The 23620-nt window shown below is 35.5% G+C and overlaps 1 long non-coding RNA gene across 1 annotated transcript; it reads right to left on the reverse strand.

Moving 5' to 3' along the window:
* Nucleotides 1-9835: 9835 nt before the first annotated feature.
* On the reverse strand, nucleotides 9836-22982 carry LOC145997092 (uncharacterized). Its single transcript, XR_014442868.1, has 7 exons — nucleotides 22935-22982; nucleotides 22230-22280; nucleotides 19495-19545; nucleotides 19172-19225; nucleotides 17612-17763; nucleotides 16733-16830; nucleotides 9836-9934 (listed from the first exon to the last, which is right to left on the reverse strand). It is a non-coding gene; the product is annotated as an uncharacterized LOC145997092 (long non-coding RNA).
* Nucleotides 22983-23620: the final 638 nt, after the last annotated feature.

The following is a 23620-nucleotide window of genomic DNA, read 5'->3' on the forward strand; positions in this document are numbered from 1 at the left end:
TCTCCTCAGATTCTGTATGGGTAAGTCCAGACACTCCAGAATGTCTTGTACAACGTCAAAAAGGGTTTTGGCCTCAGTGTTCGTAATCTCATAAAAGCCCATGAATTCCTCAAAAATATAAAAAAAAATTCATTCACAGTTGAAATGAAGAATGTCAAATGTTCATGGATGGATATGTCACAAGTTTCGTCAACCATAATAGCAAAAATTCCAGACTTTTAATATCTGCTACCACGGAGCTCAAAACAAATCTCCCAAATATCAATGATCTCGTTCTGAATGTCATGTGAGAACATTTCAAATGTGTATTTAAAGTTAAGTTCATGTGGTACAATTCAGAGTAAACTTTGCAAGAGAAGCAAAATACATTAGATCATCTTAAGCAAAATTATTTGGGGGCTCTGCCCCCACATCGTTACCATTGGGGGGTTCGAGCCCCCCTAAGCCCCATGGAGTCGGCGCCTATGCTGTGAATTATCAAATTTCACGTTTCAAAATTTTGAAAAAGATATTTCCTAATAGTCCACATTATTTGTGTTAAGGAGTTATCTTGAAATGAAGTGCAAAGTCGTTTTTTAAGTAAAATTACTATTTCTTGTAATTTGAATATACAAATATTACGTGTTTCGGTTCTTTTGAAAATAATGCTACATTGTGTCATATACGATATGGTATATTCTTAATAAATAAGTATTTAATACTGTCGTTACCTTTACGAAAAGTATTGTTTCAAAGTTCATCCCTTTACCTTTTTTTACGTCAACCTCATTTGGTAAATACACAGGTGACAAAACAATAGTAATTATAAACTTTAAAATGAATATAATACATTAAGATAAATAGAAAACTCTGGTGCGGGATATACTTTCAATGTGCATCGTGTGGTTGGTGCCTTGTACATTCTAAGTTAATAGAGACGTTTTACATATGATGTAACTTCATGTTGCAAATTTGCGAAAGTAAATACATTCTGCTTGATGCTTAAAGTGACCTTCAGCCTGTATTTCTATAACGGATAGAAATGCGAAGAGCTACTGCAATATAGTCATTGTTTTGTAATATAAAGCTGTGACAATCGCCTCTGTGAATATTACATCACAAATGAACATGTTCGTTGAATATTCAAGTTCTTGTTGGGTTGTTGTTGCTCTTTTATAATTTTCAATTGCGAGTTTGTCAAAGGCCTTGAGCATATGTCGTTCATTCAAAGAAAGAAAGCATGATTTATTATTCGTCATGATTAAAACATTATTTGAAAATGGAACCGTCTAGACTCAGACTTTAATAGTGTGTTCAGTTCGTTCTTCGTGGAAAGGCTTTCACTTGTTCCGGAAACAGACACCGCAGACACAATTTCATCGGGAACTGGGCATCTTATGTGCAATAGTAAGTAAAATCCTAACTTTCATAGTTATAGTAATTTATAAATCAGGTTTTACTTTGCCTAACTTACTTGCTACACCTCTTATATAGTAAATACACTATTTCACATAGAACACAAATAGTTTGTGTAACATAATGTGCCAAAGTACCACAAATTTCTCTATTCAAGAAATTCGATAGCCATCTCTTTGAAGGAAAGTCCGCCATCATGAAAAATGGCAGCTTTTCTTAAATTACTTGGAAACGGTCTACCTGACGGACAAGACAAACACTTCCATAATCACTATTAGCAAAGGCAGTGGGCGGAAAATAATGCCCACCCGTAAAATGATTGGAACGCTAATGGTTTTTGTGCTAGGTTGTGTGAAATAGTATAGAAAATTATACGAAGGGTTTAGTTTTTCTTCTGCGTCCTTTTTTGGTATACTATATTTCTCTAATGCGCAGTTCGTTTGTTTGTTACGCCCAGGTTTCTAAATCAACTTGGCTGGATCATCTGAAGGTCAAAAAGCTCTCAAAGTTAGGCATCCGTTGCTATATATAGTGCTTATAACTAAACATAGAAAAAATTACCTGTTACACAGTGATTGAACCATATTATTTGGAGCAGTTTTCTGAATTACGTTTAAATTTCTTCACAAACTTGAAAGATCAAACTTTGCATAATGATTGCTTGAATCAACTGAATAATCTTGTAGGTCTGGAAAGAGTCTACTCATTACATCATGGTTTCTTACAAGCTATCTTAATTCTAGTGAGTAATTTTATTTTTAGTAATAGTGTTAAAGTTTCTTTGTTTATTTTTTTTAAAAAAATAAAACATCTATGTATTTACACATTTCATTTATTTTCATTTTAGGTTCATTATGAGGAATTCTGGTTACAACACGCGCAATTGGATTGGATCAAAAGGGATTCTGATGAACATACATCACTACATATTCATCCTGATGTACACAGTGGTTTCGATTCAGCATTCTCACAACACACTCACAATGCAATCAGATGACGAAGAAGGAAAATGTCTTGGAATCTTGTACAAGGAGTATTTCTCCTGGGCGGAATTCATTACTTTAATCAACGGGACAAGTGACAACTTCTCTCCGTCACTGGAGGGTTTCTTACGAGAGACGGGATACCCTTCCATCCTACTTGGGACACCAGGAAACGAAGACAGCAAAAATACACTCAGCCTGTACAAAAATTTGCCAAATGGCCTCATAATATTATTCGTCGAAGACGTGGAATCTTTGAGGGGCTACGTCATCCCTAACAAGAAAAAATACTTCGGAAAAGGGAGGGACAGCTTCATTCTTGTTTACATGTTCGATTCAGACATAGAACAAGATTTGACTCAGACACTGAGAGTATTGTGGTACGCTAAACTTCTCAATATAGCTGTGCTTCAGACATCCTGTTCCCCCAAATACTTATCAACTTCAAGAAACGAAATGGATTTCCAGTTCATCGTATCCAAATACGACCCAGTGTATCATAGAACACGCAAAGAAACCTTCAGCCTGTCTGAAATGGAAAGTGAGGACGGTGTGTATTCTGAAATCTTTTCGCGTGCTGAAACCAAAAGGGCGTTCGCCTTCCCACAGCCAAGATGGCGTCATTGCGTACTCAGTTCTTGCCGCAATACCGTAGATTGAAAGTCTGTGTTATTTGGCGAGGAACGGAACTTTCTATTGGTTCAGATTTCCAGATGTATGATGTTGGTGGTCTACAACATGAATAAAATCAATATTTTAGCAATACGCATGTCTGTGTATTATATGCATACAAGGTGTCCATAACGTCTCACCTCACCCTGGGTATTGTGAGAACGGCTGTAAATAGAAAGAAATGGCGAAACTCGTATTCCATGATGTTTAGGGGGAAACGTTTCGAGGCCAACCATTCCCTACTCGGGCCCCCCACAAGGAGGAAGGCTGGGGTGGACTCAATTTTTGCAAATAGCAAGGGGGTCGAAGAATATGTCGCTTGAAAGGTCTTATCATAACAACAATAATACAGCAAATCCGGGGTCTCTACGTTGCTCCAATTGACAATGGCGTGAAATCAAATGTGGAACATGACCAGCATTGGACAGGACTCCAACTCCTACAGTAGTAATCCTAGATAACAGTGGGAGCTGGAAAAATGTTCCTACACTGTAGCATGATTCGGAGATATCCTAGCAGTGTCTACAAATACGTACTCCCCCATCCCCTCCCCGTACTGTAAAAGTAATAATGTTACTAATCAAAGGAGGAAGAAAAGAAGTGGAAACTAAAGTTTATTTAACACTTAAAGTTTACAAAATGTTTTAATAATTTAGGCAGAAGCAGTAAAACCAAAGTATGAACAGGAAATCTTGAAATAACTTCAAATAACTACAAAACGCAATGGCTGCTAACGAATTAAAGCAGATCTCAAAAGTGTCTATGAGGTACATTAGCCATTGAATTTGTATTATTAAGTTATCTATAATACGGATTTGTAAGTAGTATATCTTTACTCATGTATCCAATATAACTTAATATTGAAAGAAACCAGAAAGGAAATGCAACGAATTGTACAATCAGTTATTATAGCATTCAAAAAACTTCTCAGAACATGATCATGCATTTGAAAATTGTGTAACGGTGCATTAAAACATCGTATCTTCTTCTCCACAAGAAATGCAAAGGTTAACAGAAACACAGAGGTAACCGTAACACAAAATCTCCTTGAACATCTTCCATTGTCAAGGGACGAAGTTCTTCTTCTATTGTATTCTTATATATAGAAGCTTTCATATTCTTGGAGTAATGAGCTTGCATTAACAATTTCTATGATTGGACAATTATACCTGAATCACGAACATAGCGGAAGAATTTGTTGAAGCTCTTGGTGAGGGGTGATCCCTTCTGGAACTTATATGCTAAACATCATTTTAAGCTGCTTAAACGTTTCGTCACTTATGTAATCAACATTGGAGACATATTCCGAGTGAAGCTTTTCAACGAGAATAGCAATTTGTCCCTTAGCGGCTATAGTATTCAGCACCCTGGAATCTGTGACTAGCAAACGTCTTTTTCCAAGTATTTGCAGTAAGGTGTCCTTGGCGTCGATGAAGTACGGATCGAAACTATCGTCAATCACTGCCCACTTCAGCTTGGATAACTGCTCGACGAAATCTATTGGTGGTTCGTGAAACGGTGAAGTAAGATGAGATAACAGATTGCAGTTGTAAGTTGTTATGATCAGAATGGCAGTGATTGAAAACCAGAAGAGTTGGTGCCTCACGACTGGGGAACTCCCGCACCAACAATGATCAAGATGGAGTTGAGTAGACAATAGGAACAATTCAGATACAACGTTCTCAAATGATAAGGATTCACCACAGCAACAAGACAAGCAAAGATGTAGAGAGAAACCGAACAGCATACTACAATACACAGAACTAGCATCCAGACTTCTATGGAAAAAGGAGAAAATACCGCCCACGTGTATATGATCCGTTTACGCTTTGGAGTAAGGAAATTGTAACTAGACTCCATAAACGGGATGCTAATGTCAAAATTTTCGTACATGTCTTGCATAAGATAATCGTTAGGAATGGAAGCTTGGTACTGGAATTTCTTGCAATTCCGCAGAAAGTTGAAATTGTTTCGTTGTAACTAAACAGCCCCCAATTGTCATCAGTTACTGAAGTATACCATGTGAAATTATATTTCTTGGAAAACTCTGTCATGATCCAAATGTCATAGCCCTCAATTGAAGTCTGGGAAATATGATTTCACCAATAAATTGAGCGATTTACCATTTAAATCTAAGAGTTTATCTCGTTGTAAGTCTTTCAATATAGTTAAAGAAGTCTCTTTCCACTCAGCTGCAACTTCAAAGAAATCTGGTGTCATGTTGTGTCCCAGAGAGTGCGAAAATATATTAGGTATAGTTTACTTCTTGCGTGTCGATTAAAGGAACCACGAAAAGAGTATAAGGAAACAGCCTGATTGGATCAACGTCTAACATATCATCTTGTGTACATCCATTATTACATATTATGATAAATTTTCTATTTTTCCTCTGACAGGTCCTCTGCTTGGTGTCCTGAATGATGGAAAATATTGCAGGAATATTGAAAGTAGCCAACACAAAGGTGACACTTCCAATATCCATCACTTGTGTCAGGATGTTCGCCCAGTCTCTGAGGAATCTGAAATGTATCGAATGACCGGGATGTAATGATTTGCTAAGATATGTCCGGGGAGTCGATCCAGTAAGATACCACCCCTTTCAAAAATAGTGATACTCACCTTTTCCTATATATAAGTATTGCGTAGTTTAGTTAAAATAATTTCCAAATTATTCAAAATATAGTAACTCATTTCCACATGATCCCTTCTCAAACATAATGTATTTTTGATAAATGAGACAATGAAAATCATCACAACCAATTCCAGCAATTCCCAAATTATTTTCTAGTTTCTGTAGCCAATGGACACAACCATAGATGTGCATTCAAAAAAAACTCTTGCCGTTCCTAAGGACATCTTCAAAACACGCTTGAGCTCCTACAACAGACAACTTTGTGTCATGTATTTCCTCTTGATTTTTACCACCATATGGCTTTATTAGCACTCATTGGAATAACGGGTGTGTTCATAAGCCTTTTCATAGAGATCTCCGCAAAACACAAACGAATCGGGATGTATATTATGCACAACGTTATGTCTTGAGGACCTTTGTTTACAATATGTTTCTATGTTCCTAGATCCAGGGGATTGGACTGTAAACATATGAAAAAAAAAAAAACGTTCAACACCCATTCTCCATTTTAGGGTTTGAATATCAGATGACTCCTTCTTATTGGGTAATTACGTCATAAGAGAAAGACACCCCTAAAACTTTCAGGTATCAAGGTCCAGGGGGTTTGGGTCGTGCGTTGATGAGTGTTGTGTTTTTAAAAAAATATTAAACATTGGTGCAACTACAATTTAATTAAATTAATGGAACTAATAACATCATTGTATTTCTGCAATGACGACTGTACTTACAAAATGTCCGGAGTTTAACAACATTTGAAGAAACATGCTTCGTTTGTAGACGTTTAATTTCGTTAGCAACTATAGCTTATGGGAATACCCTTTACTTTTGTAACATGCGCCACAGAATTCAATGGAAACTAATGTTTTAGAAATAATTTTAATTGATAGTAATTTCCTAAGAGGTGTAATGGGTATACCATTAAAACTAATGCTTTTACTATGTGGTGAATGGTGAATTATACAATGGAACCTTTAGAATCCACTTCAAATACTCACAGCTGGGAATTCAATGCAAAGAAAGTCCATAATAGTAAATTGCAAATGGATTCCTAAGTGGCCTTGTGACCTACGTTCTATGAAAAGTTAATGCAGATGTTGTCCTTGACGAATTTCGCGTGCAATACCTCAATGACGGAAAACCGGAACAATACTGTATTTTTAATATATTGGGGTTCCCTCTCCCACTGTACTTACTTCCAATTCCACACACAATGAGGACGAAAGCCTATATTCCATTAGTGGGACTATTAAGAAAGTGACTGTTGAATGCCCTCTGTCACGCAACCGATAGGTGGCACCACCAGCCTTCTTGGCATGTGTTCGTTACTTGATAACTTTCAGAGTTGGGTAGACCATATCTTCAAGGAAAATTGTATTTTGATATTCACATGTTATTATGCAACCCAAATAAGAAAAAAGGTGTTTAAAATGGAGTAAAAAATTTAGGTTATATTACTTCAAATGTTGCATTAAAATTTCCCATCATACCTCCATGATCTAGGAGTTAAGTAGAGTGAGTTCCTAAATCATAGATCCTAGTAGTAGGTTCGAATCATCCCATCATATTTGTCATTATCTTTACTTTTTCAGTTTATTTTTATCATGGAATTTATCAGCTAGATTATGACTGTGCACTTGGCCCTCTCTGGCCATCCTTTCGCATCGCCCCTGCAACCGATACAGGGAGAGGGGATGCAAAAACTAACATAACATAAAACAAAACAGCTGGAAAGAAGTCTTACAGGTCGGCAAAGAGAGAAAACCATAGCGTGCTGTGAGGTTTGGCAACAGCGGTGGCCGGTTCGCCGACGTGGTTGGTTTTCGCTGGCACAGCTCCGTGCTGCCATCTGCAGTTTGGGCGGAAATCCGGTAGAGCTATACGTTTCTCTCTATAATAAACTGTATGTGTGTAATGAAATAAAGTACATAAGAATAGATTTGACGAACTTTAATTATATTAATTAAATGTTATACACGACTTAAGTGTTTTGTAATTGTCCATTAAAAGTTAAACTTACGAAGTCTTCTCTTTGAAGGTTAGTCATATCATTTTATGATGTGCTTCTGAATCCATGGAAGGAAGGCTGATACACGTACATAAGCCGTTCGATCGCATACTCCAAGTCCAAACGATACGATACCAGCCACATATGGAAACTTATTGTAAAGACACTTCAGAGCTCCGCCAGAATCACCCTGTAATAAAAAATGTATTAACTAAAGTATGAATTAATTAAACTTACTTAACAGATTGTACTGAACATCCAAAGAAATACGCTTGTCAAGCAATAATATTTCGTTTATAAATATATCATGTAAATTAATTATGTACATAAAATAATTTAATGGTAAACTATCGTTACCGGAACGTATCGTAAACATTGTCCAACTCCCGAAAGCACCATAAAAGGAGTAAACAACCAGCCTCGGGAAGCAGTGTTGCTACATAAAGGGAAATTTCCCTTTTTGCAGGGAATTCTAAAAGGAAAAAGGAAATTCGATTAAAATATGAAAATATCAGGGGGATTTGAAGAAACCAGACTCATAATTAATGTAGATCATATCTAATTTCGTATTCACCATTGTTTGTTCTGCCTTCTTATTTTTACTCCTTTTAGTACATTATTGATGTCGTTTTGTAAATAACAGTTGATACCTCTTGTAAATTTGAGTTGTATACATCCTGTCCTGTCATTTTGTCCAACTTTTAACGTTTTGATTTGACTCTCCTTGATATCAAATATTGTTTTAAATTTAACAAATAAATCCCTATATTTTCTCCATATTCAAGTAAATATCGCTTGTATACTCACCTGACATGTATGTGAAGTTTCGGCATTGCCATCACAAACGTTATCTTTGGTAAAATGAGGAATCCTTAAAAATTCTGTACACTTCTCGTAACTGAGAACAGTGACGTCAGCTTTCTGCAAAATTGGATATGTCGTCGGCTTATCCGGAGATATGTATCCAAATCCACTTGTGACACATCGACCTGTCAGTACAAATAATAATAATGAGACATGTAACGTGGCATAATACATACTTCGAATGAACAGACATGGCAAATGGCTACAAAATTATGAAATATTAATCTGTAAGTGCTGCAAGAACTGAATTTCATAGAATTAATTCTAATTCTGATTAGTTATGATATAAATTTTTCTCATTAGCTATTCTTCAAAATTCTTAACAAATAAAGCAGTAAAATGCACTCCAAATGATTAAATTATTTATATTATCCAATATTTCTATTATCGTCATCAACTGGTTTTAGTCTGAAAGTAATTACGGATTTGAACTGATAAAAAAAGTGACCTAGGTTAAATTCTATGCAAATATTCACTTCATTCAGTCTTGTATTGACATATTGGAATATTACATTAATTCAATTTATTAATTTAGAAGCTTTAAATCAAGAAATACGACGATACCAGTTGTTATCAAACATTAGAGTATAATGTGTTATTTAAAGTATAGGTTTCCCCAATATTAGAATTTCCAACAATTATTTGTAACTGGACTTGCAATAATAATAATAATAATAATAAACACAGAGAATGTACACAAATCGTTAGTTAGGTTTATTTATTTCCAATTTAAATTATTTCGTTTCAATTTTGACTATGAAAATTTATTACATAGTTTGAACCTTAGTCCATTGTCAGATAGCAGAAGTATTCTTGAAATCAAATTCGTGGATAATATTTTGAGTAACAAAATATCATACCATATTTTTGTTATGAAGTTTGGTCTAAAAATACCAGTATATAGTGTTCGAAATTATAGAACAATATCTTTGATTCACAAATATAATGGAAATAAATTGTTTTTAAATAATATAATAACTCAATATAATGTCACTAAGAATAAATTAGTGCGCACATGTCTTGTTTGAATTTTCGGTTCTTTACATTCTCGAACATTGATTTTTTTTCATATTACTCTTCAGATTTTCATATCTATCTTGTCCTTGTCAAACACTTTGTATTATTTTATTTGTTCAATTTCTTCTTTTACATTGCGACATTTGATTATGAGTATATAAGCAAAAGTGCTGTACTTCGGAATTTTCTACATACCGAACTATAAATGCTATTTTAAATAAATAAATAATACTTTGAGTAATACATTTTACTTGCCTTTTTGGTATAAGCCCAGGGTATGGTGGTAGATCAATACTGTTCACACACTGATTGAATTCCAGAGGCTCTTTCAGATGGAGAATTGCCAAATCATTTTCACACGCATATCTGGTAAACGATATGACAATATAAACATTTCGAAGAAATGAATTCATGCAATCCAAGAAATCCATTACAATTCGTACTCGAAATGATGAAGTATTGAAATTATATTAAATGAAATACGGAGGTAAATTTTAATGATATTATTGTACTATTATAGTATGGGTGTGACACCTATAAATCTAATATTTCGCACTTTTTTACATTGCTAACGTACTATTTTGGAATGCGGAACATTTCCTAAGGTGAAATAATGCATTTCTAACTAAGATAATGTCTATTTCTTACATTTATGAGTACTTAATGTTACTTGTTATTTCGATTCTGTAACACATTATGGCGACAGTGTACTGGTTCATCGCGTGTTGTGCGAGTGTTTTGTCGATTTATGCAGTGTTGCAACCTCGTTCACCGGAAAATACCTACTTTCGTGACCGGATTTGAAATAATGCTAATACCTCGCAAACCATTCACGTTAGCCCCAAAACCCATTCACGTTAGCCCCAAAAACCATTTTACGTAAGGTTAGGTTAGGTTAAGTTAGGTTAGGCAAGCATAGTTAAAAAAAAATACTCGACATGTCATGTTCTAGTGAAAACACGGCGAGTTTGAAACACTGACTACGGGATTACGTCCTCTAACACACGGAACATTGTGCTCTCGTGCAGGAAGCAAATGGCGGCAGCAGAAACAGCGTGTCGGACAGAGATTTTCGCAGAAAACAACATGTATTCGCATTAAAATGGATCAAATCTACATTCACGAACTTCCACAACGCTACAGAAAACTATTTCCGTAAGTACTTTCTTCTGTAAATTTGAAGAAATCCGTCACCCCTATAGCCTACTATAATGTTACCGATATTATTATTATAAAATAAGAAATAGCAACATGGAATTAGGAATAAGATAGTACTGTCAGAGTTTCTATTATAACTACAACTCGCACAAAGACATGACATGACATGATTGTACTATTATAGCTAACTTGGAATAAAAATTTGAACTAGAATCTTTATGTATTTAACACCACGGTTTAGCCTAATTTACAAGGTTTAACTTTGATTAATAACCATAGGCGTAGTTTTGCATGTCCACTTGGGGGGGCTAGCTGGGGCTAACTTTATTCATCCTTAAATCCATTACAAGAATCACCACGGGCATTCTCCTTAATATGTTATAATATTAATGGGTACTGAGCAAATTATAATGCTGCAAGGCAATTAAAAGAACAATGTACGTACATATAAAATGAAATAGTAAAAAAATAAATTTCCTTCATTTCAAAAGAACGAAACTTCGTATTTTCCTAATTTCACTACAACTGAGAAGCACTTGCGACTAGACTCATGAAGAAAATTTTTAAGATATTACGCCAATTACGTATTCGTCTTATCTAAAACTTCAATAGATGTCCTCTGTTTTTTGCTCCTTTGTATAAATTCCTGTAAAAATCTTTGAGGGGAGAGAGGGAATGAACTTAGTTGGGTTGCCATCTTAATAATCTTATAGATGTTTGCAAAGAGCTTCCCAGATGTTGTTTAATATCTAATCGAACAGAAACCAACGCCATTAAATGTTTCATTGATTCAGATTATAGTCCAGTACCGCATTTTGTCAAATCTGAAACCAAATAAGAATGAACATCAACGTATAAGTTTTGCCAACCTTTAATAAGCAGCGACGTATCTAAAAAAATGCTTAACGAAATAATGTGCATTTTTCTATGCAGATACACGTGGGGGACTAAAATTAAGTGCACTAAACTGGAACATAAATATTATGACACATTCGGATCTTAAGAATTGCGGAACCTTAGAAAACTGAGAACCTCGCAAGTTACTGAATTATCGCGATAAGTGCGCTATTCTTGGTCTCTATGTAGGCTTAAGGATAAATTCATTAAGAATTATCATTTGTGCCTGGAAACAAGGTCTGAATGAAACAAAATTAATTATCCTTAAAATTAGGCTTTCAAATGAGCAAATAACTTTTATTTAACCCTGGCCTGATTGCTGACTTCAAAAGAAAACCGTGTATGACATTCGCAGCAGATTTTATATAACTTTGCATATGCATTCTTTAACTTTTTTTCTTCTGAAATTCAATAGTCTAAGCTTGTTTGCCCGACGTCTGGCTTTTACTAGAGGTAAAGGTGGTATTATGAGCCATTCATATATTATGAGCCCCCCCAATATCTGTTCATGGAGTGGCCTCAGCCTGGTGGCGATGATTTGAACTGCTAATTTAGTAACGCCTTTTGCCGCCAGAGAGTTCTCGTTCAGTTGCAGCTGATAGTTTATGAGTAAACGTGTTCTTTTTGTTTTCTCGATCTGAAAAACTTTGAAAGGTAAGTATTTTGCTTTTAATTGCAGTACTTATTCATTTAAACTCATCCTAGTGCATTATTGCATTGGATAAAGCATGTTTAAAAGATTGTTTTTGTGTAGATACTATGTAATTTTGCAAGTAACAAAGATTCGTTATGCGTGTTTCAATTCCAATATGGCGAGGGTTGTAAAATGAGCCCTTGGCGCTTTGAAACATCACTACAGTGAAAACATACGCAAGTGGATGCTTCACAGTGAGAGACCTGTTGGGCCCTATGATATTGCCGAACTATTGGGAAAGGCTTATTTGACTTGCCAGACCGGATCCATTGCTGTGAATGGGTTTCAGGTTACAGGATTATATCCGTGTAACCGGAATGTTTTTTCTGCTGTGGACTTTGCACCTTCCTCTCAAGAGGTACTGGATTTGGAAACCCTGCGAAAAGGCAAAGGGAAAATACCTAAATCCTCCAACAATGCAGTAAGAGGACAAAACACAGGTACCGAAACTCCTCCACAAGAAGATAATCAAAATGCATCTGCGACGAAAAGTGTAGAATCAAACGGCGCTGGAACTGGAAGTTCACCAGTTTTGGAGAATGTGCAAGTAACAAGATTCCAACCAGCTGCCGAAGATTTGGCATGGGCAGGGCCTTCCGGTCTGTGTAAAGATAAGGAGAAGAAGATTCCCGGACACACTGTGTCTCCAAAAGATATCTGGCCTGTTCCCGAACCAAAGAGGAAAGTGACTAACAAAGGTCCTAAACCCTCCATGGCAGCTTTGATTACATCGTCTCCGTACAAAGATGCTCTGTTGGCTACTGGAGAAAAAAGAAAGAAGTCAGACTCAGCTGAAGGGAAGAGACAACTGAAGGATAAAAAGAAAAGAGATGATCAACAGCCTACTGAAGAAACAGAACTTAAAACAAAGCATGCAGTGAAACCGAAGCTTCATCAAGATTCAGATAAGGAATACTGTGAATCAGATATCGATTCTGGGGAATCTGTCTTAGAAACACCAATCGGAATGGAATATCCCGGTGATGAAGAAGCAGTTTGTCTGTTCTGCGAGGGTCTATTTTCGGATGATAACCGAGGAGAACTGTGGGTGCAATGTCTCATCTGTGAAATGTGGGCACACAACGACTGCGCTGGATGCGAGAAGGATATTTACATTTGCGACTTTTGTAAATAGACATTACAAAAAACAAAATAAAACTTTTTAAATGGTTTCTTAATGACCCTTTCCATTGGTCTTGTAATGATTTTTTCAATGATTTTGTTAAGAACTCTTTTATGATATTTCACATCATAATATTTTTTTAAGGTTTTGTAATGAATAAAATGTTCTTTGTATGATTTAATTTGTCATATACTTTTCTAAACCAGTTATTCTATTACCAGCACAAAACTATTTTTCCACAAAATGACTTGTTTTGTATTTTATTTTTTTTCATATCCTTAAAGTTTCTCAAATTGGTTTATATTTTAACAATAGTTGTATGAAATGTTGTAGTTAAAGTTATCATAAGAATCTGAACAAAAAAGTTAAAAATAAAATTTAAAAAAATACAAAACAAAATGGGGGCTCATAATACCACCTTTACCTCTATTAATAAACTCTTTATAAAATGGAATGATCATTCTGTCATCTGTGCCTTAATTTCACAAATAGTATGAGCACGACATCAAATAATGTTTTTCCGATAATTTCCAATCTCCAAAAGATAACCTTCATAAGCACATATCCTTCCATGATAATCTTCCTGTGAGCTACTTGAAACAACAATTAAGCTTGTTCTTACCTCCAGAAGAATGAAGCTATCCTGAGATTCCAAGCATCCCTAGAAGTGAATCCACAAGATTCGCCCATCACCAGGAGATTCGAACACAACTTTCAACTGCACCGCCTTTGTGCAATGAAAAATCCAAATATACACGACTGTGATTATTAATCACGAGAGTGATTTCGCCAATGAACTGTAGTGATGACCATTTAATAAAGCAATTACGCACGATTGAATCGCTTCTACAGGATCGCAACATTTAGGCGTACAGTGGGACCCATGAGTATGTGCAAATTGCCCATCACCATGTACGTGCACTTTATTTGACCCAATAAGAGCTTCAAGAATTAAAAGAAAACTCAAAACAAGCTGTTGACAACTTCTGCACCAGCATACTTAAAAGTTCATCGCTTAAAAACACACAGGATGTGAGATAAAAATTAATGAAAATAGTCATGGACAATTTGCATGGTAATACCCTTGGATCCCACTGTGCATAAATGTCCCTTACGCAATACATACAAATCCACAGAAACTGAATTCACTTCTTTGAACTGACGCCTTTTCTCTATGAGAACTGTTATTCTAGTCTCTACAATGACGGCTTCTCTTTTTCATGATAAAAAAAACAACACAATTGTAGAAACTCATTGTTGAAAGGCTACATTTATACAAACACTGGAAGCAACGCCACTATTGTTTGGATATAACAATGTTTGCCTAGAGTGCGCGTCAAATCTCCTGCATATGGCGACAGCCAATAGCAGCGCACTGCAGCGGTGCCATGTCGAAATCTCACACGGAAAAGAGTCAGTGTGGTTGAGCGAAACGTCTTGTCATGGAACAAGGCAACGCCGCACGTTTGTGATTCGCTGGTGCTGTTCAACCGTTCAAGGCCATATGCAGGAGATTTGACGCGCACTTTAGCGCTCCAAGGTGGAAGATCAAAATAAATAATGGTGATATATTTTCTTTGAAATCTTGTTCGGAACATTTGGTCCCCGTAAAAAGACACACACACTTCAACTTTCATTATATTCTACATCAGGACATAATTTGAAATTTAGAAATTCTTTCCTTATATGTGAATGCCACACCACAAGAGTAACACATGAAAGTTTCATGATAATTTTCTAATTTTTGTGTGCAGGTTCTATTCCCGTAATTATTGTATGCATGTGTCCAATGCGTTTGGGGGGACTAATGACTGATTGTGGGAGGGCTTAGCCTCTACCTAATAATAATTAGGTAGAGGCTAATAACATTTAATCTGTACATAAATATTGAATTTTGAAAAATCTTGCACATGTTTTGATGGAGTTAATGTTAACTCGAAGATAAATATTTAATTTAGAGCTCTTTGAATAGCATAAGGCGACCAGACGTCCCACATGAGGTGGCACAGTCCAATGTTTTGTGACAAGAACTTATCGTCATAGAATTATTGCAACAATACACTTTCTCATATATTTTACTATGAACTATGGCATTGTTGGGTAGAAATTATTTCACATTTTAATACTAACAATGAGCCATATTCCAATTTTCGTAAAATATTTGAGTGTCCTCTCTGTTTACCTGGAACTAATATCCGCACTACACGAGTGTTTTCGTACAAGAGTGGTTTGTGGACAAGTAACAGGAACGCTCTTTCAGTAAAAACTTCGAAAGCTATGTTGATTAGTAAGCTGAACTTTAATCACACGTGTTTAAGCTTTTATAAAGTGTTATTTGAAAAGAAGGATGTACTGAAGAAGATCCATTCAAGGCAAAATATTAATGAATGGCTTCTAATCCTATAGGACTGGGACTGCTTGGTTGGAGGGCAGTGGATATCACCATATTATGTAGTACGTTACTTACACAGTATTTATTTATTTAGTTAATTAGTTTTCAAACGTAAATATTTATGACGAAAAAAGTTTTTATTTTAAAATTTGTACATTTTACCATCCCATTTTGTCACGTTTTTACTTCACGAAAATATGAATAATGTCTTTTTTTGTTGTTTCTAAAATCTGTTCACCTTACACAAACCGGTATCAGTTCGTTATATCGGGGACACTTTAAAATCGGATATTTTGTGTTTCGTATGGTTCGTACTTATCAATTGTGTATTGCGGAACATATTTGAAGGTGCCATTAAGATTTTCACACGATTAGAAACATTTTTTACACTAAAATAAGCCATTTCTCCAAGTGTTACGGAAAGCACGTCATGGTGCGAGCCCCACAAACCATTCACGGATAGCCCCACGGACCATTAACGGAAGGTTAGGTTAGGTTCAGTTAGGTTAAGCAAACATTGTTAAAAACGGCGTGTTGGTTGGGATTATTTTGTGAAAGACCCATCAAATGAGAATCCAAAGTATACGCGTTTTCGCTTAAATTGAAGCAACGGGAATTGATTTCCGGCTGAAATAGAATGCAAGATGAAAGAAAATACCTGGAAGAACTTCGACAAAGAAACAGGAACTCATTTCCGTTTAGTAGTTTCTCCTGTAAATTTGAAGAAATGTGTCTCCGATATACCCACAAACCATATGATTTATACACGACTTAAGCTTTGTGCAAAAATACAGCAAAGGACTGTGGTTAGGTTTGGACTGATACTGATAAATTGAAACAAATATGATAATACAAACATTGACTGACTTCATTGTATATTTTATGTAAATGAATACTTACTCATCACACGTGAAACCTGGATGGAAAATTATTTTCGAGACTTCTGCAGATTGCTCGGATGATTTGGACGTTTCCAAGTTGTCGGTTCCTGCTCGCACCTGGAATACAATTTGGTTTGGTTTATTTTACCGCGCTTTTCTTCCACTTTCCGCTAATCACAAGGATGAGGGTCTAAGCCGGGTCTAGAACTCAGTACCCCTGGAGTTGTATCTGCAGTGCTCGCCACTTTGCCACGGAGGTTGGCGGAATACATTTTGTGAAATACAAAATGCACTGAAGAATCTATAATGCAGAGTTTTAGTAACATCAACCACAGAACCAAATATCCTTATTGTCCACTGTATATGAGCATAGAATGCATAGATTCAATTTCTGTTGATGTTCTTTTTATATATAGCGTTGCTTTTCAGTTACTCTCAATGGTAATAATAATAATATCATAGTGGTATATATAGTGGAAAGTTTAAATATGCAGCCATGGGCTGAATCGCCCATTTTTCAAGTTATACGATGTTCATTTCAAAAAGTGATTTCTCAACAATATGTGCACTGTTTGTCATTGATAGCAACAATGAATCGTGGATTCAGATAACGGCTTGATTCCTGCCTCTATAAGAGGTTGTCAAAGCCCACGTCGAAAATACACGAGCCACTACCATAAAAATGTAATTAGGACAATACGAACGCGAGAAAGGAGAATGTTTGTGAGCATACATTGTGGGCGAAGTATTTTTATACTGCTCAACATTACCTCTAAAATGTTTATTCTCGCTAGATATTTGTGGTTCTTTGGAAGCAGGAATGTCGCTATTCGTGCAAAAAACTTGCTAACATCATTTTCAACGGTAACTCTACTTCAGCAGTAATGTAGCTACTTACCGTGTAAAACTCTGTATCATTTTGATGCCTGCAGCAGTGGCCAGCGGTTAAGATGGTTCGTGGTGTTAGGATCACTCCGCCACAGTTGTAGGTGAATGTGTGTATGTTTTCATAGACATTTGCTCGTATGTGTACTTGATATGGAAAATCCTCTGAAAGGAAAAATGGTAATTTTCATGAGTGTACAATCTAAAGAATTGTCACTTCGATAAAAATTCAAGTGTTATACATAATTAAGTTAGGAGGTAGAAGGCATTTTACATTTTGTTTGTTTATTTTAACTTTTTGATTTACTTTTTTTTATCTTGTCCCACTGCTGAAACAAAAAAAAATCTCCTTTAACGGTTATATTTCCCCTTCAACTCCATTTCAGAGGACAATTACCTTCTCTTTTTGTCTTAATTTATTTTTCATCATTTGAAAATTCACAGAAATTAAGATAAATTTCTAATTTAGTGAAGAGGCAGTGTTTCGTGTTTCCCCTTGGCACAAAATTGTTCACTTATGGCTACAAACCTGTAAAACTCAAGGTGAAATAGTCCCCCATACGGATCTCTGCTCGGGGACTACTTTGGGAGGTCCCTGGACTAAGGATAGGATGTACAGTCACGGACACTTCTGGGTTGTAATAATCGCATTGACTTTCAATAGGATAGTTACAAGCAGAAGTGTCCGTGACTCTACAATAGGAACAAGGGTATTAAATTAGGTACCTGGGTTGATCTGATCCTTTGAAGTTATGTGGCCATAAGAAGATAATTGTAACTCTAAAAATGATAATTTTCTCTACGTTTGAATCAGTTTCCAAATTCAAGTGCATAGGTAATACTAAGAAATGAAAATGATATTAAAGATGATATTAAATAAAAAGCAGACTTAATTCAGGAAATGCGTCTTACTTTTCATAAACTTTTACCTTTTGCGTATAATATCTAAGAAACTAAATGTTAAAACATACAAAACAGTAAATTTATCTGTAGTATTAAATGGATGAGAAACTTGCCCCCTTACATTAAAAGAGGAACATAAATTAAGAGTATTTGAAAACGAAATCCTTAGGAAAATATTTTGATCTAAAAGGGATGAGGAGATAGGTGAGTGAAGAACTTTACATAGTAGAACGACACAATTTGTATTCCCGTCCAGATATTATTAGAATAATTAAATCAAGAAGACTTAGATGGCAGGAATGGGGAAGGAAAGAAGAGTTTACAGGATTCTTCTTGGGAAACCTGATGGTAAGAAACCTGTAGGAAGGCCAAGACGAAGATGGAGGGATAACGGTGAGACGGACCTAAAGGAAATCGGTAATGATGGAAAAGATTGGATTAATGTTGCCCTGGATATGGATAGAAGAAAGGCTTGTGTTGCTGCAGCCATAAACCTTCAGGTTTAAGAAAACTAGAGAGTAAGTTAGTTAGTTACTTTGAATTTAGTTAAATAGTACAAAGTTATAGGAGTACGGAAATTTTGAGTGACGACGTTTTGAAATTTGGATGCTAGTATCCAAATTGTACAGTGAACTGAAAAGTGTGAAGAAGAGTAAACATAATGCCTTACTTATGTCTGCATCAGTACCGCCTTCTATCCGTAGATCTTTAAAGTGCCAATAGTCTGCAAATGAAAATAATTGGAGATGATAGAATATGACATCAATTATACCTAGGTAAATACTGTGTATGATATTCAAAATTACATGTAATAAGTTATAATATTCTATTAAGTAAAGCTACACTCAATGCCATATTGCAGTTTTCTTTAAGGTATTGAAGAACAGAACTTATAGACAAATTGTAATACATGGGTCCGTTTCACTTCCATCATTGCCATACGCAGGTAGTAAAACAGTAAAATAACCAATGTAAAATCAGAATATCACTTACCTCCTGTTGTGTCCCATCCTTCTATTGGTTGGCCTTCAAATTTCCACAAACCTAAAAATTGACAAAGTGAATAAACTGAAAAATACTACACAAGTTTGAATTTAACCCAGTTAATTTTCAAGAAAATATTTAACCATTATTAGGCCAATTGTAGTTACTTCTATACCGGTTATCGCGACGTGGGGAGAAATTATTATTACCATAAGAGCTTCTTACAATGATGCCTCCAGAATTTGAGTTTGGTAACCACGTACCAGTAGATCTGATATCGTAAAAGAAGATGCCATACTTTATTAATAGTAACATACTCTGTCTGATATTATTTTTAGGAAGAAATTATTCTGTGCACAAAACTATCCTACACAGAGAGATCAAGAGTCAGTGTACATAAGTTTTCGCCTGCAAATGAAGTTAAAAAATCTGTAGACTTTGATATATTCACAGACACATGTAATGCACTGAAGAAAAATATCAACAAGTGGATAACGAAGTGTAAGTATTGTACATATAAATGTTAATTTGGTATTTCCTTTTCTTTCTTGTGTCCATAGTATATAATATTAAACATAATTAGGAGATGTATGCTGTGCTGAACTAACAAATAATAATAATAATAATAATAATATAGAAGAAGGAAGAGCATGCAATTATGAAAATTGGATATCTGTAGTAACGACAAAAGATTTTCGCAAAGATGACATTCTACAATAGATAGATACAAATAAATTTGTCAAATGTGATGTATAGTGTATTCTTTTATTGTTAATATAATAACCGGTCAGTGACGACGCCAGAGGGGACAGGTGGCGGGAGCCTCCCACCCTCTGTTAGACACTTTCCCCCCACCCCGTCCGCCCCCACCAACTGAAGTTAAAGAAATATCGAATAATAATAGAGTTCATTTCTAAGAGTACGACGATTTTCACCTTTTCTAAGTGGTGCATTCTGCATGATGTCACTTTTCCTGATTATAATACCAACTTGACTAACAAATATTAATTTGTTATAGTACGTATATATATGTAAATGTGTGTGTGAGTGTCTGTGTGTGTGTGTGTGTGTGTGACTTTCGTTCAAGATTCGAGCGCCGACCTGGGCATAGGTGATTTCTCATTCATTTATGTCCTGTAATCATCGAGATTAACCTAAGTTTTAACCAGTTTTAAGAATTGGAATAAAGCGTTGAATCTGGACGGTTTTAAAACATCTCGAACATTCTGAGGACCACAAAACATCATCTGTAGTACGGGCAAATTATTCTAACCGTGAGTCGTTAGTGACAACGCCAAATAGTAAATGACATTCAAAAGTGATTCAAGATTTGTTTGGTTCGTTGATTTGGTGTTTTATGCACAGTAAGGTTAATCGGGACTGGACCTACAGTTCAAAGTGCCTCCACTGGGTATCGAACCCGGGACCAAAGGTGATCCAAGAAGACCAACACTACGTGTCAGTTGTTGTGGATGCATTGCGGTTACTTGCTATTCAGGGACTTGATTTTCGAGATGATGAATCTGAGGCAAACATTAACAAAGGGGATTTCTTCGATACTCTGGAAGTTAATTTCAAAATGAGGGTATACTATTCGGAAATGCAACGAAACTTGAACCTTAAAATGCAAATTACACTCAAAATTCGATTCAAAACAAATTAATCTGCGTAATGCCCGCACTTATTCTCAGCAAAATAAGCCAGGAAGTGAAAGAGGCAGAAGTATTCGCACTGATGTCAGATGAAACAAAAGACATTGCGAGAAAGGAACAGGACAGATATTTGTATCGCGAACAGATAAAATAAAGCTTTTTATAATTTTTCGCTCTTCAATCGATAGATGCAGGTTCGCTCATTACACATATCAAAATGGAAGAACATCTTCCCAAGAACTCCATAGGTGCCTGTAATTGTGTAGCACAGACATACTTTGGAGTGTTTCGTTTGCCCCCCTTTGGAACAAATTTGTTCACTTATAGCTACAGACCTGTAAAACCCTTAAATGTGAAACGCCGATTTTGCCCAAAACTCTTCAGCGTTACGAAGATGGAACGAATGTACTCCACTTAATGGATTTCAATGGATTTCTTCGAAATCCTAGGAAAGTATAAATTGACATTTCACAAGGTTCACACTCTAGTTGTATTCTCTGTAACAATTCCAGTTTCGAATGCAGCGTGTGAAAGAACCTTTTCGTCTTTGAAACCTTTGAAAAGATTTCCTCGAATCAGGAATCTGGATGCCAGCTGAATCATTTGGCTGTCCTTGCTATTGAGAAGAAATGGGAAGAGTATGTTTTTCAAAATTGCATGTAAAAAGTTATAATAAATTTCTATATACATAAGTAAAAAGCCACACTCAATGTTATATTACAGTTTCTTTAAAGATATTAATGAAGAAAACTTACAGACAAATTGTAATACATGGGTCGGGGAAAGGACTGTACGCTATCTTGCGTCGTCCGTGCGAACTATTTGGTGCTCGAGCGAAGTCCAGTTGCTGCATCTCTCTACTGTGTATGCTGTTCAATTGTATTGCTGTATATGTTACATACAGGAAATACGTTCATAAGTTTAATAAATAAATTACCTAATACAACGTTATGTGCAGAATAGTGTTAACAGGGTAGTCAGCATAGTTGCCCAATGTTAGTGTTAGTGTTAGTGTTAGTGTTAGTGTTCCACCCAGAAAAAAACTAAATAGGTAACAGAAGAGAGTAAAATAACCAAAGCAAAATCACTTACCTCCTGGTGTTTCCCATCCTTCTATTGGCTGCCCTTCAACATACCCCAAACCTAAAAAATGACAAATTATGTAAAATGAAAAATACTACACCAGTTTGAATTTAACCCAGCTAATTTTCAAGAGAATATTTAACCATTATTACAATGTAAACTACATACTAAAATCTGTAGACTTTGATATATTCACAGACACATGTAATGCACTGAAGGAAACATACATCACAAAGTTCATAACCTAATGTTAACATTGTGTATATATATTTTAGCTTCGTATTTTCTTTTCTTTTCTTGTGTGCATAGGGTATATTATGTTCAACATAATTGGAATATGTATGCTGTGCTAAACTAATAAATAATAAGAACAATAATAATAAAGAGGTAGTAACATGGAATTATGAAAACAGGATTTCTGTACTAACAACGGAAGATTTTCAAAATATCTTATAAGATACAAAGATATATATTTCATTTATGATGTATGGTGTATACTTTTGTTGTTAAGATAATAACCGGATTGAGATTTCAATTCGAATGCAACAAGAATTCTTCTTTATAACTTGGCACATATTTGGAAATGTAACCTTACATAAATTTTAACCTACATAAAACTAAGAAACAGGCATGCAGAAAAGTGTTCAATTTTTTAGATTTTATTCACGTTGTGAATATTGGAACGTTTGTTACGAAATGAGAAGCAAACCTTACCAAGAAAATAGCAAAAGCAGACCGCATACAGGGCGATATACCCCATTCTGACTGAGTTCACTGTTGTTAATAAATCCATCCTTATATACTGCACACTTATCAGCAACTTAAACGTTTTCCTGAGTTATTTTTATGACAACGTTCAGTTTGTACAAAATGTAAGACATAAGTCGTGTGAAAAATATCAAAGTTCTTTCAGAAACGTGATGTGAGAACTGATTGTGGATCCGAATATAGACGCAATAAAGCAATCTCCTTTCTGCACATTTATAGTATTCGTGATTGTAACTTTGCTTGGATAACGTACATAAAGTACATGTTCTATTCTATTTTGGTTCACGTCATAGCATGTCATTTCTTTCCTTTCGTCCTTCGATTTTATGTCCAGGAAAATATGAGTAGGCCAGTGATGAAATAACATTACGTTCACATAGATTACTTTGACAACTTAGAGAATCTTCCTTAACGTATATGGTATAGAATTAAAATAACAGGCATTGACATGTGTAACATATTGTTCTACAGGGTGGCTCAATAAGTCACTTAACACCCTCAGTACAAGGCCACTGCGGCATGGAATGTGAAAATGGCGATGACCAATCACACTGTAAATTGTTCGTGACAACCATGCATAATGCGCAGCTCTTCATGGATGTATCCGATTAAAATCGTGTGCAATGGCATGC

This window comes from Lepisma saccharinum, chromosome 13, assembly GCF_977018435.1.
Source record: "Lepisma saccharinum chromosome 13, izLepSacc3.1, whole genome shotgun sequence".
Classification (NCBI taxonomy): Eukaryota; Metazoa; Arthropoda; class Insecta; order Zygentoma; family Lepismatidae; genus Lepisma; species Lepisma saccharinum.